The sequence below is a fragment of the Nanorana parkeri genome, unplaced genomic scaffold, assembly GCF_000935625.1.
Source record: "Nanorana parkeri isolate BGI_ZX_2015 unplaced genomic scaffold, ASM93562v1 scaffold214, whole genome shotgun sequence".
Taxonomy (NCBI): domain Eukaryota; kingdom Metazoa; phylum Chordata; class Amphibia; order Anura; family Dicroglossidae; genus Nanorana; species Nanorana parkeri.
Window position 1 is genome coordinate 1,642,991 of NW_017306482.1, and position 19,039 is coordinate 1,662,029.

A 19,039-nucleotide genomic window follows, 5' to 3' on the forward strand; every position below is an offset into this window, starting at 1 on the left:
TCAGTGGAGAAGGTCCCCTGTACAATGGTGGTCAGTGGGAGAAGTGTCTTCTTACATTGGTGGTCAGTGGAGAAGGTCCCCTGTACATTGGCGGTCAGTGGAGAAGGTCCCCTGTACATTGGCGGTCAGTGGAGAAGGTCCCCTGTACATTGGCGGTCACTGGAGAAGGTCCCCTGTACAATGGTGGTCAGTAGGAGAAGTGTCCTCTTACACTGGTGGTCACCGGAGAAGATCCACTGTACATTGGCGGTCAGTGGGAGAAGTGTCCTCTTACATTGGTGGTCAGTGGAGAAGGTCCCCTGTACATTGGCGGTCAGTGGGAGAAGTGTCCTCTTACATTGGTGGTCAGTGGAGAAGGTCCCCTGTACAATGGTGGTCAGTGGGAGAAGTGTCCTCTTACACTGGTGGTCACCGGAGAAGGTCCACTGTACATTGGCGGTCAGTGGGAGAAGTGTCCTCTTACATTGGTGGTCAGTGGAGAAGGTCCCCTGTACAATGGTGGTCAGTGGGAGAAGTGTCTTCTTACATTGGTGGTCAGTGGAGAAGGTCCCCTGTACATTGGCGGTCAGTGGAGAAGGTCCCCTGTACATTGGCGGTCACTGGAGAAGGTCCCCTGTACAATGGTGGTCAGTAGGAGAAGTGTCCTCTTACACTGGTGGTCACCGGAGAAGATCCACTGTACATTGGCGGTCAGTGGGAGAAGTGTCCTCTTACATTGGTGGTCAGTGGAGAAGGTCCCCTGTACATTGGCGGTCAGTGGGAGAAGTGTCCTCTTACACTGGTGGTCACTGGAGAAGGTCCCCTTTATATTGGTGGTCAGTGGAAGAAGTGCATTGTACACTGGTGGTCAGTGGGAGAAGTGTCTCCTTACACTGGTGGCTAGTGGGATAAGTGCCCCGTTGCAATGGTGGTCAGTGGGAGAAGTGACTCTTTATACTGGTAGTCAGTGGGAGAGGTGTCCTCTTACTCTGGTGGTCAATGAAGTGCCCAATAGATTGGAGGTCAGTGGAAAGTGCCCTGTATATTGGTGGGGAGTGAAGAAGTGAGCAGGGGAAGTACCCCCTTATTCAGGTGGTCAGTGTGAGAAGTGCCCCTTACACTGGTAGTCAGCATGAGAATTGCCCCCTTACACTGGTGGGCAGCATGAGAATTGCCCCCTTATACACTTGGTGGGCAGCATGAGAATTGCCCCCTTACACACTGGTGGGCAGTATGAGAACTGCCCCCTTACACACTGGTGGGCTGTATGAGAACCGCCCCCTTACACACTGGTGGGCAGCATGAGAATTGCCCCCTTACACACTGGTGAGCAGCATGAGAACTGCCTCTTACACTGGTGGGAAGCGTGAGAATTGCCCCCTTACACTGGCGGTCAGTGCGAGAAGCGCCCCCTTACATTTGTGGTCAGTGGAGAGGTGTTCATGCTGTAGAGCTATTTGTGAATCACAACACTGTTATTAAATTCAGATAATGTAAAGAAAGCAAGCCGCCTTAAAACCAATCCCTCACGTTTTTATGTTTGGCCTCTGCCGGAACTTATCCAATGCTGTGACACTTCATAATCTTATAATGGATATGGATATCAGTCCTCCTTATCCTACATCCTCCAATCCCAGTCAGTCTCAGTCAGGGTTTCCAACCAAAATCCAAGAAAACTGATGCCAGACCAATATCACATAGACAAGTGCAATCAAAGGGGGTCTCAGACAAACAAAAATAATTGTTTTGGTTTGCATAGGAAAAGGAATCACCAGCACTCAGCAGAATAATCCAACATGTCCATTTATTGGACATAGACGTCACACAATCACAAGAGCCATAGGCCTAGATTTCTGCAAGGTGTGCTAGGATTTCACTCTTCTATCCAATTTGTTTTGTTTGCATGAGACCCATGAGGTCTATTTGATAAAACCGACCCATTCCCAATAGGCCTGAATGACTTGTGGCCACTATGAAGACTGAACGACACAACTGTAGATGGGAGCTGCCAATAGGGTTCCGGATTTGCATTTCCCACAGCAGCTGGGCACAGCGCTATACAGTCAGGCCTTTGTTAGCAGACAGGGCAGGCTCCGCATTATTGTGGAAGTAATTATTGTGGGATCCTGTCCAGAAAAATCAGACACAGTGCTGCTTCCAGACCCCGGCAAATAGATCAGGTTCCAGTGTCTTCCGGCCAAGACAGAACACGCAGACATGGAAATGCCACAGATGTGGGCTGCCAATAACGCGAGCCGTTAGCCCCATGTTTCACCTGCTCAATGCCGAAAACCATTCCCGTCCCAGCTGAAATCAGCGAGAGGAAAAGTCATACTGGTTTTACAGATCTCTAAAATCACACAGAAGAGAATGGCGATGGCCAACATCCTCTTCTTTATCTGTTTGTGTACTGCATTCCTGCTGCACTGGGTCCATCAATCCCGAGGCACTGGTGATGTAGCCCTGGCCTCCCAGACACTCTGGGAAGACTACATCACTAGCTCCTTCCCAACAAATCTCCTTTGTGAACTGCGAGATATCTCTGGGAACCCCCCTATTTTTGTGCCCACAGATCTAGCGGTAATGTCATTGGTGGGCCAACACAGAAAACCCAGAAGCCGGCCGCCAATGAGGTCCTTTGTAAAATGGTGGCGGTGTTTTCATGGCAGTGGTGGAACGGAGCAATGGGATGCGGTGAAGTACATGAAAAGAGGCAAGTGACGATGGGGGTAATTTATCAAAACTGGAGCAGACAGAATCTGGAGCAGATGCCCATGGCAACCAATCAGCTTTTATCTTCAGGTTTGTTCCACTAAGCTTTCAAAATAAAAGACAGAAGCTGATTGGTTGCCATGGACAACTGCTCTAGTTTTGATAAATTCCCCTCAATGTGTTTATTTTTGTATTTTACTACGTCATTGATGATGTCGGTTTAAGATGAGGGGCGGGGGGGGACTCCACTTTAAAATGGACTTATATTCAAACTTTAACATGCACCTACAGTGGGGCAAAAAAGTATTTAGTCAGCCACCAATTGTGCAAGTTCTCCCACTTAAAACGATGAGAGAGACCTGTAATTGGCATCATAGGTAGACCTCAACTATGAGAGACAAAATGAGAAAACAAATCCAGAAAAGCATTGCTGGGATTCATCCTTTGGATTTGACCTTTAGGCCCCGATCACACCGCGGCGGTTCGGCTGCGCGTATTCGTCCAACATGAACGATCGCATACATAACTATGGGGACTGTTCATGCGACTGCGCGGCTCAGCGCGATCCGAACCACCCCCTTCCCCCCAACCAGGGTACCCCAGTGCAGAAGCATTGCCTCTATACAGGAGCTTCCTGCTATAAGGGCCACTGCTGCTCTTTTTCCTTGTGCAGGGTGACTGGTCTCGTCCCCGCCCCTTCTGTAGTTTTTTGCAGGCAGCTTGTAGTGGGTGGGGCCTGCTAGGTCCCTCCACCAGCTCTGCTCCCTGCACAGGTTATGCTCCCTCCAGCCTGTCTCCCCCTGCGCTGGAGCAATGCATGTCCCTCAGCGTCCCAACGTCCTATACACTGTGGGTGGAATTTATCAGCACTGAAACGCAATTAAAACTCCCAAAACATCCCTTTTGAAATCAGCACGGAAACCGTGCTGATCCGCAGCCGCCCTGGTGTGAATGGCCTCTTATTGGGGTACGAGCTGCTCCAGCTTCTTGTCAGTGCTGACCACATATCTAAAGTCTTTTGTCACATGACCTTTGCTAAATTGGGGATCAACCCATGCGAATCTGATCCTCCCCTCAAACAGAGATCACATGGCCAAGTGCCTATGCCATGAGACAAGCTGCCAGTAGTAATTGAAGCCTGCTAACAAAGCTGCATATTAGCCTTTGAGCATACAGTAAGGGGCAATGCCTGGAGTGTTCTGACTGGTTAACCACAAGTTTAAATGTCCACAAATATATACAGTACATGGAAACCTGCTCAGGCTACAGGCTGGAACACTGCATCAGTGAACTTATACAGCTGAGGACACATCGGTGCCGGTGGGAAATAATACTCAAAGATGCCAAACTAAAATGTATTTTTCCAATATGCAACACAACATGGCACTAGATTGCCAGCAGCCGTAATACGGTCTAATGCTCACCGTCGCACCTCTGTCACTAACTTTCTATCATTCAATGTCTCAGGAAAAACTTCATTAGTCATTTTTAAAGAATAAATATCCGGATATTAAAAGGAAAAGTCATCCAGTGGTCATATATAATAAAGTTATTATTTTAATATTATTATCATTATTTGAATAGAACTTATTAAAGCGGACCTTTACACTCAAAAATCAAATTCTCCCAATGCCTCCCTCTATGTATGATGATTAATAATAACATAGACATGTCAGGGGTAAAATGCTGTGATTGTGAAATACTGACACTTGCAGAGCATTCACTTCCTGCTTTGAAAGGGCAAAATGACTTCAGTTTGGCAAAGCAATGCACACTGGGATTGTCTTGTTATAAGTAAGGATGGGCTCGGGCGTGTTCGCAGCTCCACGTGCCGAGCCCGCCAGGAAGCTGACAGCGCGCAGCGCCAAATCACAGGCACTGAGACATTTCCCAATCTCTGCACCTGCGGACCACGAAAATGTCTCAGTACCTGTGATTGGCGCTGCGCGCTGTCAGCTTCCTGGCGGGCTCGGCACCTGGAGCTGCGAATACGCTCGAGCCCATCCATAGTCATAAGCAGAGCATTGCTGGGAAATCTCATTTGTAATCTCAGGGAAAGGCATTTTCCTCCACTGAGATTATGTGCGTGGTCACATGTCCTAGTCACATGTGCCAGAAATCCAGGAAGCAAAGGGAGAGCTAGTAATCTGCCCTTAGTAAACATGGCTACTGTCAGAAGACTGGGGAAGAAAAGAGAGATAAGGAATGCAAAGAATACTAAGCCAGCAATTATCTAGAAGTATGTGTTTGTAGATTGTCATTACTAAACATTTTTAAAAGGTGTGTTTGTTGTTATTTTAAAGATATGGGGATAGGTCCACTTTAAGGTGCCTGCAGACATAATATTCACATGACCCAGCTGTTTGTGTTCCAGACTAGCCATATTCAAACGGTATGTCTGGAAGCTTCCCCAATGTCCCAGTAGCCATACCTGCCCAAGACTGTATTTCCTGAACAACCCCTATTGGTTTCCCCCCTAGACATATAGTGGTGAAATACCCCTATATTCTTCTTGCACCACCGGCACAAACCCCTCGAGTACGCTGCAATGACGCAATGTTAACATGTTAATGCTTTTGATTGATTTTAATGCACTTATTGCTTTGTCTCTGTTTCTCTGTTTGCATGCTGAGTGTCTTCTGACAGAGAACCACGGACCACTGGGACCCGTGAGCTATGGTGAAAAATTATTTCTGGTTTATAAATACTTTAACTGTATCAGAGAAACAAGTAAGATTGGTTCTTCTCCTAATGCATATTCAATACAGGTGCAAAGAAAACATGTTTTGTTCTTGCCCCAATCAAAACATCAGTCAAAGTTCTTACTTGTTAGTTGAGCGATGCGTCACACCTCCCATGAAACGCTCTGCACAACACCAGCTTCCTGTAACACTGACATGTACCGAGTTTCCTGTTGGTGTGACACAGTTACCGGAGATCAGAAAAGGGCTTTATAGTCATACCTTACAATGACAATACTAAATTAAATTAAATTACAATAATAATACTAAATACTAATAATACTAAATGGACCTGTGCTATAAAAAAACTTGAAGCTGAACTCCAGGATCAGAAAATATCATCTAAATACCAGAATATTGGTGCGTTTTGTGTATTTCTTCTAGATCTGTGTGAAATGTTGCCTCAGAGATTCCGGCAATAAAGACCAGTAACTGCTGCTCTCTCTTCTTGTGCAGGGTGACTGGTCTTGTCTCCCCCCACTTCTGTAGTTCTTTTGCAGGCGGTCTGTAGTGGGTGGGGCCTGCTGGGTCCCTTCCACAGCTCTGCTCCCTGCACAGGTTGTGCTCCCTCCAGCCAGTCTCCGGTGGAGCAATGCATCTCCCTCAGCGTCCCCACGTCCTATACACTGTGTATAGAATGTGATGACTCAGGGACCTTAGGCCACTGCAGCGGAGAAGGAAACAGGCTGGAAGGACCGATCAAAGAACAAGCTGGCTCAGAGGATTGAGTGAGTAAAGATTTTTTATATTTTAGCAAATAGTTGAAAACGAGCACTTAAAAGGAGAACTATGAGGTGAGTGCTTTCCACTCACCTCATAGTTCTAGCCGACCTGTGACAATGAGACTGTCACAGGTCGGCTCAGTAGATCGGGAGGTGAGCGAACACATACCGGCGCTAACTCACCTCTCGATCCTGTCACGGCTCTCTGCCGTGACAGGGGAGGGACTGGATTCCCCCCTCCGATCCTCCAGCGCTGACTGGCGGAACGGACGGGGGAGGGGGCGGGTAGAGCTACCTCTGCCTCTAGATAGGCAGAGCCAGCTGTCAGTCACGCAGCTGGGCAGATCCCGGCATAATTGTCAGGATCCGCTTCAGCTGCGGCGTCTCAGTATACCGCGAGCTGCAGCTCGCGGTATACTGAGCTTAGAGTGACGGGAGGACGCTAGTTTGTGTCCTCCCGTTACCCTAAGGAGAACTATGGGGAAAGCCCAGAGCCCATAGTTCTCCTTTAACCCTTGAAGTGTGGGGGTATTCCTACTGCAAGGGTTAAGAAAACTTTTGCCTTGAGTTCTTCTTTCATTTTGTCATATAGAACAGGCTTGGGTGTCAAATCCGCTAAGTATGCCGCATCCTTATTCATTTATCTGTTGTTATATATCAACCTATGTCCGCACTAATGTACCCTGGGTATAAATAACCCCTTGTAGTGCCCCACTCTACACAGCAAGGATTAATCGCTCCTTAGGTCTAGGGGGGTACAAGAAGAGGAAATATTACTTACCGTAGATGACCTCAGTTGGGCTTTAAAGGAGAACTATGAGGCGAGTGAAAATCCCTCATCCTCATAGTTGGAGGACCGTCACTCACGGCTCCCTGCAGGGATTCCCCTCCTCCCCGCTCCGATCCTCCAGCGCTGACTGGCGGAACGGACGGGGGAGGGGGTGGGTACAGCTGGCTCTGACTCTAGATAGGCAGAGCCCGCTGTCACTCACGCAGCTGGGTGGATCTCGACAGTATTGCCGGGATCCGTCCCGACTGCGGCGGTCTCAGTAAACCGCTCGCGATATACTGAGCTTTGGGTGACGGGAGGACGCTAGTTTATGTCCCCCCGTGACCCTTAGGAGAACTATGGGGAAAAGCCCTAACCCCATAGTTCTCCTTTAAGTCCTCGTTCACACCTCTGCAATACGACACTGCAGAGGTGCTTCTGGGTACGTTGTGGTGGTGCTGCGGTTGGGCAGCCCATTGATTTGAACGGGCTGCCTACCACACATGAATCGCACTCATAGAAGTACAAGCACTTTGTTCTTTCAGAAGAACTCCGGGCAAAAATTTTATTAACCCTTACAGTGGGGCTACCCCCGCACTGCAAGGGTTCTAATTTTTTGTTTTTGTCTAGGTGCTAAAAAAGTTCTACTCAGCGGATCCTCCAAGCCGGCTTGCTCTTAGACACAGTGAGGGGAATTTATCAAAACTGGAGCAGTTGTACATGGCAACCAATCAGCTTCTTTTGTCAGTTTTGATAAATATTCCCTTCAATGTATAGACGTGAGGATGCTAACAACATTCCAATGCTGCAGTGTAGGAGGAGAGAAGGCTTCTGAGAACGGAGAACCAACTCAGCAGTTTGGGTGAGTAAAACTCTTATTTTAGTACTTAAACAAAAACGAGCATTTAACCCTTACAGTTTGGGGGGGAGGGGGTAACCCCACTGCAAGGAATAATTAAAGTTTTGTCTGCAGTTTTTCCTTCATGACTGAGGCCTTTTTTTCCATGAGGCATTGCAAGACTCTGACAACCACAAGCATGACTCCCAGAGGCAGAGGTATGCACAGCTGGAGCACTGGAGCTGCCCACCACTAGTCTAAGGCTGGGTTCACACCTAGGCGGATTGAATATGTAGGTTTTTCGTGCGTTTTTTTACCGCGATTCGCGGTAAAAAAAACCGTGCAAAAAAACACGCGTTTCCGAGGGATACTTGGCTGTATCCCAATGGAACCGCCTGACCAAAACGCCCCAAAGAAGTACATGTACTTCTTTGGGCGTAGGGCGGTTTCCCGCACGTTCGTACTCGCGGAAAACCGCCCAGATGGGAACCATGCACATTGAAAATAATGGCATTTCCCTGTTTGAGCGTTTTTCCGCGAGTACGAAAGCGCGGAAAAACGCCTAGGTGTGAACCCAGCCTAAAGGTTCCTCCATACTGACAAGTCACTAATGACATGCTGCAATTATTAAACACTTATTATGTTGTTCTAAACACAGGGAGCGGCTTAATTTGCCAAAAGATTTGTATTCCGGTCTATCCAGTCCTGAGATTGACATATCCGGGTCAATGATCTGACCTTTCTCTACAGCGGGTAAAGTGCACCTGTCATGACGTAATGATGTAAGCTCCTATTCCTTCTCTGGCTGTCATGTTCATTCTCTGGCTTCAACACTTTCTAAGTCCTGGAACAAGGATAGAAATAATAAATCATTCTCTAGAACGCTCGTGTATTTGCCTCCTTCATGTACTGGTATTGGATTGTTTTTTTCGATCCTATATAAATTCAAGAAATAAATAATTCTGACACCAATTTACATCATGCTTGTTCCGGGTCTAAACCTAAAGAATGACACAGCCAGGAAACTAGTATTTTTTAGGCTAGGTTCACACCTGCACTAGACCCCGGTCCTGCACAATGCAGGCAGCGATTGCCGCGCGGCCCCATTGATTTCATTGATGGGGTGACATCCGCCTGGCAATTGCAGAAAAAGTACAAGTACCTTCTTTTTGCGATACACGACGCACGGCTGTTTTAGGTGTGAACCTAGCCTCAAAACTCACACTTTCCCATGATATGTAGACCTTAAATCAGACTTCCTGTCATAGATAACGAGATAAAAAAACAAAACAAAAGTAACAAAGATCTGCTTGTGATGCAACGTTCACCTTCAGCCCAGAGATTATGCCTACAGAACCTTTGTCTGCCGCTAGATGTCCTCAGTCTGATGGCCATCATTGAACCCACTTCATCTGAGCCCATTTCACCCTGGATCTACCCCCAGCATGTGACTGCACAGTGAAAGGAGGATAAGCACAATGATGAGCTCATCTCTCACTATGCTTTCTTCTCCTATCAGCATGCTCCTGATCAGAATACAAACTGATTGACTCCTCATACTGCTTTTTCTTCTCACATTCCAACCCTGCTGTACACTGTGTGTTCCTCTCGGCCCATGTGAATGGAGCTCACCTTCCTCAACCCGTCTGGGCTATTCTGTATAGAAGACTAGAAGAGACTGATAGCAAATGAAACTAGTTGTATTTATAAATATATTAGGGGCCCATTCACCCTGGTGCGTTGCAGTAACATTCATTAAAACCAGTGTTTTGCCACGTGGTAAAAATGATGTAGAATGGCACTGCAACAAACTATCACAGTAGCGGGAAATGCACCCCCAATACAGTGCACAACGCGCATGCCATGTGCTGGGGTCCCCTGCATTAAAACAAACAAAAAAGGACATATCTGTTTCTCTGTGTGTTAGGGCTCATTCACAGGGACATGCACATCCGTACAGCATGCATGCCCCTGCACAGACAATGTGTGTCCAAGCCCTGGCACCCGGACCTGAACAGATGGGTCCTGCAGGTTGGGGCGGGGTTAGAGAGGGACCTGCAGGTTGGGGCGGGGTTAGAGAGGGACCTGCAGGTTGGGGAGCGCTGCTAGCATATTCATAATAACACATCGCTTCTTATTGCATCATGACACATTTAAATAAAGGCTCTGTCCTCCTTCACATTATACCCATATTTAGTAGGGATGCACCGATACCGATACTAGTATCGGTATCGGTGCCGATAACATTAGTTTGTATTGCTTTAGAAAAAATGTAACCTGTTCCTTTAAGAAAAAGTATCGGTAATTGGTATCTGTGAGTACTTGATCAAAAGTATCGGTACTCGTACTCGGTCTTAAAAAAGTGGTATCGGTGCATCCCTAATATTTAGGGTGTAACATAAAACATAGACGCATCATTCCACTGCCCACCCTCAAACAGTCCCCACCACCTACCCTAATCGCAGCGTGCTTTTCCCTGGAGCGTCCTGTTTGCATTTAGTGCGTTCACAGGGATCCGATTGGCAGGAGGACTCCCTGATCCCTCCAGCACTAGTGCGATGGTATCTGCACACTTGTAGTCCATTGTTTATTACCTCTAGGCCCATAACAGAAGGTCTATATATCCGTCCAGTCCTGGGGCTGGGATATAACAAAGCAGAAAGCTGTGCATTGCACCTGCGGCATTCTGGTCATGGTTGCAATGCTCTGCAGGCCTCCTTTGCACATTATGAACATTTCCTGTTTTATTGTGTGGGGTGCGTTATTCTGCAACAGGTGCCTTTAACACACTATAGTTAACACAACACATAGGGGCTGAATAATAAAGCATTCACCCAGCATATACCTGGGTGAGCGCCGCTCGCAGGGCATTACTGCCACTAGATGGAGCCAAGGAGCTTAGGGATTGTCCGTGCTCCTTGGCTCCATCTAGCAGCAGTAATGCCGTGCAATCGTCGTTCGCCCAGATATAAGCTGCATAGTGTATCATCCCCATAGTGTAAATGGGCCCTTAATTATTTATTCTCAATGAATGCGTACCTGCGTTCACTGGCGCTTTTCTATTTTCCTCTACTCTAGCCTTAAAAATGTGTTTGCAATTCTGCAAGTGGTTCCCTTTAAAAAGAGTTATGCAAAAAGCTGACTTTGCACAAAGCGACCTTGAAATGTTGGCCGTCAGCCCTGCGCGGTCTCTAATACGCAGTCTCAGGGTGAGCGGAGATTTTCCAGGTATGTGAACATGACGTGCCGCCAACACATTCACCTCTACACAAATGACAGGCTTGGCTGGCTCGGCACACACCGGTCATTGTACTTGTGTGGAGTCGTGTGACAACGGTTTGGATTTTCACTGCCGACACTTCACAATGCAATACTCAACCTTGCCTGACATTGCTGCAACAATGCTCTATGGATCTGTCTGCTCTGCTATGTAAACACAATGGTTCTACAGATATTCCATCTATGTGAAAGTTATGAAGTCATCGCCTGGCATATTTTAGGTTACGGCATTCAAAGAGAAACGCAGTGTAACGTAATGCATATCCATTTCATCAGCCCATAATGCATAATATATGAGAGAAGCCACTTTCCTCCACACCGAGAACTCTGCCGAAAATTCAATTAAAGGTTCACTCCAATCAAAATGAGAAAATGTAATACAAAGTCTGTAATTTGTTAATCTGGGAACCCATTTAGCTCACCTGTCTGTAATAGAGTGACCTGAGAACTAGGGCTGCAACCAACTAATCGATTAATCGATAATGCGAAAAGTTGTCAACTATTCTCATTATCGATTAGTTGGTTGGATCCCCTAGCTCTCGCCTCCATGCTGGGAGGAGGGCACACCAAGCAGTGGGCGGGTGCAATAGCCAGACGGCTATTGGCTATTGCAATTTGAAATGGCCAATAGCAGGCTGGCTATTGCACCCGCCCATACTATTCTGTGATATGGGAACCCCTTTGACTTACCTGCCTGTATTGGGTGATATGGGAACCCCTTTGGCTTACCTGCCTGTATTGGGTGATATGGGAACCCCTTTGGGTTACCTGTCTGTATTGGGTGATCTGGGAACCCCTTTGGCTTACCTGTCTGTATTGGGTGATCTGGGAACCCCTTTGGCTTACCTGCCTGTATTGGGTGATCTGGGAACCCCTTTGGCTTACCTGCCTGTATTGGGTGATCTGGGAACCACTTTGGCTTACCTGTCTGTATTGGGTGATCTCCTGGTAAACCTCTTTGGCGTACCTGTCTGTATTCTGTGATATGGGAACCCCTTTGGCTTACCTGTCTGTATTGGGTGATATGGAAACCCCTTTGGCTTACCTGCCTGTATTGGGTGATATGGAAACCCCTTTGGCTTACCTGCCTGCATTCTGTCATATGGGAACCCCTTTGGGTTACCTGTCTGTATTGGGTGATCTGGGAACCCCTTTGGCTTACCTGCCTGTATTGGGTGATCTGGGAACCCCTTTGGCTTACCTGTCTGTATTGGGTGATCTCCTGGTAAACCTCTTTGGCGTACCTGTCTGTATTCTGTGATATGGGAACCCCTTTGGCTTACCTGTCTGTATTGGGTGATATGGAAACCCCTTTGGCTTACCTGCCTGTATTGGGTGATATGGAAACCCCTTTGGCTTACCTGCCTGTATTCTGTCATATGGGAACCCCTTTGGGTTACCTGTCTGTATTGGGTGATCTGGGAACCCCTTTGGCTTACCTGCCTGTATTGGGTGATCTGGGAACCCCTTTGGCTTACCTGCCTGTATTGAGTCATTTATATGGGAACCCCTTTGGCTTACCTGTCTGTATTGGGTGATATGGAAACCCCTTTGGCTTACCTGCCTGTATTGGGTGATATGGAAACCCCTTTGGCTTACCTGCCTGTCTTTGGGTGATATGGAAACCCCTTTGGCTTACCTGCCTGTATTCTGTCATATGGGAACCCCTTTGGGTTACCTGTCTGTATTGGGTGATCTGGGAACCCCTTTGGCTTACCTGTCTGTATTGGGTGATCTGGGAACCCCTTTGGCTTACCTGCCTGTATTGGGTGATCTGGGAACCCCTTTGGCTTACCTGTCTGTATTGGGTGATCTCCTGGTAAACCTCTTTGGCGTACCTGTCTGTATTCTGTGATATGGGAACCCCTTTGGCTTACCTGTCTGTATTGGGTGATATGGAAACCCCTTTGGCTTACCTGCCTGTATTGGGTGATATGGAAACCCCTTTGGCTTACCTGCCTGCATTCTGTCATATGGGAACCCCTTTGGGTTACCTGTCTGTATTGGGTGATCTGGGAACCCCTTTGGCTTACCTGCCTGTATTGGGTGATCTCGGAACCCCCTTGGCTCACCTGTTTATATTGCAGAAGGGGATATCCCAAACCCACCCACTGTATGGCCCTTGCTGTCTAACATTTGACAGCGCCAGAACAAAGATGTGACTCAAAGCTACCAATTAGATTCACACCTGCCTTGTAAGTCTGAACCCGATTGCTAAAACACAGAGCAGAGGAAGAGGAAGTTGCACACCGCAGACATCAGAAAAGCAGAACACTCCATGTCACACATCAGGCATGCTCTAGAACAGGGGAAGGGCAAATTTCGTCCCTCCAGCTGTAAAGAAACTACAAATACCAGCATGCCTGTGCCTCTGGGAGTAATGCCTCTTGCTGTCAGAGTCTTACAATGCCTCATGGGATTTGCAGTTGCACCACAGCTGGAGGACCAAAGTTTGCCCATCCCTGGTCTAGTATCAGGGTGGAGGGATTACATGGAAACTGCTACATACATAAAACGCACAATCAACTGCCAAAATTCTGCAAATCCGTGCAGTCGCTCTTGTGACCCACATGGATGTGCAAATACTCACTGCCAGGCAGGTGACACCATTGTTATCTGGTTCAGCTTTGCTACTTCCAGTGTCACCTCCAGCATGTTCACAGGACAATAGAGCACGTCATCATTTTCAGGGCTCTTTCGCACCAGTCTGCACACTATAACGGACGGGCACTGGTGTGCATTGTGTAATGGCCGTGCTATGTGCTCTTACAACGCACAGTTTACTTTTCAAACTTTGTAGATGTGTCACAAAATGACACTTCATTCAGCTCTATGCCCCACAGCACATTGCGGTGACGTGTGTTGCCTTTCATAAAAATGCAGACATGCTTCATTTTTGTGAGTGCACTAGAAGACAACGTTATGGTGTGAACAGCATTGTGTGTCATTGCGCTGAACCTGCGTGGTGGATCATTGCAGATCACTGCAGTTCAACGGACATGGTGTAAATGAGTCCTATCCTATGAACAAGAAGGTGACAAAGGAAGCTGCGAAGCTGAGCCACGGCCTTCCTAGTAAAGCAAATAGGCAGCAGGCGTGTGTGAATCATAAGACGGGAGCGCAAATCTTCTGACAGGCAAAGCAGTTTACATATATTTAGTTCATGTGTAAACCCGGAGTTCTGCTTTATATGACACAGTCACAATCTTCATCAGGAAAAGGATAATGACTTCAAGAACTCCAGCCAAACAGAAAATCTGGATACTGACAGGTAGCTGTTTAAATAACATACCACTTAAAGTGACATTAAAAGGCAAAAAAAATGTTCCCTCCCCCCCCCCCATGTAAAAAGCGCGGGAATGAGCAGCGATAACGAGGTAAGTTTAAAATGATTTTAAGCGTTTTTTGTTTTTTTTTACACTTCTTGCCTATATCTACTGCTTGCTAGCAGTAGATATAAACAAAAAAAACCGGAGGGTTTAGAACCCCTTTAAAGGATTTGCCCACTGTAAAACAAAGCACCCTTCTCTTTCTGGCCCCTTTAACCTGATCTAACTGATCCCTCCAGAAGGAAGCACAGCGTCAGCACCAATTCAGAGATGATTGGAGGACCTACAGCCGAGTGATACACAAATAAGATACATTTATGGTAATAGTTAGTTAATGTACTTGAATACATTTTCAAGATTTAAAAGGAGATCTATGAGGGGAGTGATTTCCACTCATCCTCATAGTTAGAGCCGGTCTGTGACAAAGAAGCTGTCACAGGTCGGCTCTATTGATCGGGAAGTGAGCAAAGCATGCCGCCGATCTGCTCACTTCTCTACCATCTCCCTGCAGAGAACGGTGACTGTCAGGGACTCCCCCCTCCCCCCTCCGATCCTGCAGCGCTGACTGAAGGAACGGACAGGGAGGGGGCGGGCACAGCTGGCTCTGCTTCTAGATAGGCAGAGCCCGCTGTCACTCACGTAGCTGGGTGGATCTAGACAGTATTGTCGGGACCACTCCCGGTTGCGACGGTCTCTGTATGTAGTGAGCAATAGCCCGCAATATACTGAGCTTTGGGTCACGGGAGGAGGTTAGTATATGCCCTCCCGTGACCCTAAAGAGAACTATGGGGGGGATTTAACATCTTTACCCATTCTCCTTGTCATGGAGCAGCAGATGACATGCCGTCAGTACCAGTCATCCCAACCCCTCCCTTATCATTACTCACTTTGCTTCTCCCAACCTTCCCGCCATTCTCTCTCTTTCAAAGTGTCTCTTTCACTTTCCTTTTCTCTGACTCATCCATGGCCGAGCATTGGCATCCCAACAATTCATACCCATCTACCACAAGCCTACCTCCTCCATAAACTGCACCCCCTAATAAACCTTCACGAGCCGTGCGTTCCCTGCGCTCTAAAGATAATAACTGAGGTATAAAGTCATATCACTATTTCACATATACAACGTTATCTCCATCTTGTATCTGAACGACTCAAAAAACGTTGGAATAGAAATTTCGTGCCATCACTACAGAGGTGATTTCCAAAGAGTATAAAGTCCGTGCTGCAAGGCAACCAACGTGCCATAAATGTCAGCACAAAGCCAAACATTTCAACTGCTGACAGATCTCCTGACATGAGGAGAAATACAGAACTGGGAGATCAATGTGAGAGATACATAGGGGGGAATTTATCAAAACTGGAGCAGACAAAATCTGGAGCAGCTGTGCACGGCAACCAATCAGCTTCTCTTTTTCATTTTCAAATCTTAACTGAACAAACTGAAGAGAGAAGCTAGAAACGGCCGGCACATACAGCTCCGTGCTGCGTGCACGGCCGTAACGGGCAAGGAACTTGACTCACCGATTTAATTTCTCCCAAAACGTCTACTATCAGGTGCCATCTTGGCCTCTATTTGGATTACAGTTGCCATGGTGCTGCACATGTGACCGGCTATGACACCAGCCATTTGAGGGCTTGAAGGTTTGGTTGAGAGCTGAAATAAGCACACTGACAACCTTGATAGTCACGCCTTCAAAGTGACTGTTTTGGGAGACATTTAGGAGGAACTTTACCCACCAATGTAATGTCTCCCAAAACAGTTACTTTTAAGGTATGACAACTATCACGGTTGTCAGTGTGCTTATTTCGACTCTCAACCGAACCTTCAAGCCCTCACATAGATGATGTCATAGCTGGTCACATGTGTGGCCCCATGGCAACTGTAATCCAGATAGAGGCCAAGATGGCACCTTCCATGGCTGTACAGAGTAGGAGGTCATAGTTCTCTGCCATGTCCTAAGGGACATATAGCCAATAATAAATATGCTCAGAGCTAAAATACCAAATAATAAGTAAACAATCATCAATATTTCCTAAAAACAACAATGTCAAACATTCGTCATATATCCCCGAAAAGCTATGAATGAAATACATAAGTATATAACCCGCCAAAAAGAAAAAACCTGCAAAGCACTATCCAAGTGAACTATGTTGGTAACCAATAGCAACCAGCTTTCTAACAACTTTGTATAAAGTGCAAAAATCCCAATTAGCGCAATCCAAAAATCAATGTGAACAAGTAGCGCAGTCCAAACACATCATGTGACCTTTTGACGAATGGTAACCAATAGCAACCGCTGCGTTACCCATTTTGCATCCAGTAAGATTAGTGTGTTCCCGGCCAAAGCGAGCCCCCTCTACAAGACTGCCACCTTCCAGCCCCCTCTACAAGACTTCCACCTTCCACCCCCCATTCAAAAAGGGACACTAGTTCTGCTGAGCACCAGAGACTTTCCTCAATTTGGAGGGATTTTCTCTCACTTCCTGTTGTGGCTATCAGACAGGAAGTGAAGGAAAATCTCCTCAATAGGACACTGATGGCAGAAAACAGCTGACAAGGGTTATAACCTTCCCTCACACCATCTAAAACAAGCTTCGGCTGCCCAGCTGTAGAGGGGAAATTATCAAAACAGGAGCAGACCGAATCTGGGTTCTGTGTTGTCCATGGCGACCAATCAGCTTCTAGCTTTCATTTTTAAAGCTGAACTGAACAAACAGAAGAGAGAAGCTGATTGGTCGCCATGGGCAACTGCTCCAGTTTTGATCGATTCCCCGCTCTCTGTTGCTTGCTTGCAATCACTCCTCTCTACACTGATTGCTGTGTGTGGCCACCTCAAGGTCCTGCGTGCACCGTGTTCTTGCAGTAACGCCCGGTAACGGTGCAGTTCAGTACTCCAATGCAATGCAAAGCGGCTCATTCAGAAATTGCAGGTCACAGAGGAAGGTAATAACGTGCGTTGTGGTGCACAGGGACACTAACACATGCACAGAATGAGGCCCACTATTGCATCACAATGCAATGTCCCTCCATCACAATGTTGCACTCAGTGTGCGTTGGGGTGCGATGCGGCGACACGGGCGTTACTGCAAATACATGGAGTGTCTTCATACATATCCATTGGAGAATATTGCAGTGATCAGCAGGTGTCCCGTCCACACACAGATGAAGCAACGTTCCATGTCATCGGTACCGATCTCCATCTCACGTCTATGGGATTGTTGGGCACAAGGACATTGTAACGGCTTCAAACATCCGTGATCGGCATGACGTCCCCCCTGACACCGGATGAGCGCGATGTACTAAACTTCGCTGCACTTCTCCCCTCGGACTGTACACCGACCATTGTCTACACCAGACCCATCCACACACTGTGCAACCCGGGACACCCACCGACCTCCTCCCGGACACACCGCTGTATTGTATCTCCGGGTATGTGTGAGCAACATGTCCGACAGACACCGGGGAGGGTCACACAAATTATATATACATATGTATACAGAGAGAGAACTCACCGCCACCAGCCGCCCCGTCCGCACAGTGCTCACAGTGACCGGGAGGGGGCGCTGTGTCCCGATCACCTCCCCTACAGAGGAGAGTCGTCCCGGCCCCTTCCCGGGAGGTGACTACACCGGAAATACCGCACACAACCGGATCACCGACACAGCGCCACCGAGATCGTTCACCGTCCGATTATTACTAATGAGGGGACCTGGGACTGTACTGAGGGAGCCGGTGACACTTTCCTCTTCCCTCCGCAAGGCCTTCTGTGCCCTCTACCGGTGTATAAAGCCATGTACATTGCGGGGGATTCACTAACACTGGAGCAGTCACCCATGGCAACCAATCAGCGTCTCTCCTCAGTTTGCTCTGTTAAAGTTTAAAATTAATAGAGAAGCTGATTTGTTGTCATAGACGTCGGCTCCAGTTTTAGTACTCCCTCGATTATGTCACGTGTTGACGTGTTTTACACTGGTCCTTTCTACAAGACTTCCACCCCTTCCTCTACAAGACTGCCACCTTCCAACACACACACACACACCCCCTACAAAACTGCCACCTTCCATCCCCTACACCAGTGGTTCTCAACCTGTGGGTCGCGACCCAAAAAGGGGTCGCAAACCACAGTTGAGGGGGTCCCCACGTGCCTTGTGCCGCTCTAGGTAGGAGGCTCCTCAGCCTCCTCCTAGCGCAGCAGTGTCAGTTCTCTTAGATGGCGCTGCAGCAGCCTTCTAAGGCCGGGGGGGATTAGAGAGAGGTGAGTGCTTGATCACCACAGAGCCCGCACTGGACGCCACCTGAGAGTCCCACAGATACTAGTATTGAGGCATCCCTAAAATTTTACGGTTGGAGGTCACCACAATTTGGCAAATGTTACCTAGGGGTCCCGGCCCTAATTTCCAGCCACCTCTACAAGACTGTCCCAGTGATGGGACTCATTACAATCCTTCATTGAATGACAACAATGTAAAAGAACAAGAACAACAAGTTCATCGCATTGTCTGCAAGTGAAATGACCCGACATGACAGCCGCATCCCATAATACAGACCCTGAAACCATGACAACGCCTCTTATATATATGCTTAGAAAAGAATTACCAGATGAATGGAGGTGATAATTGAATGTTTAGGGATTGAGAGTTCCCACAGGTGGAATGAGCAGAACGTTTAC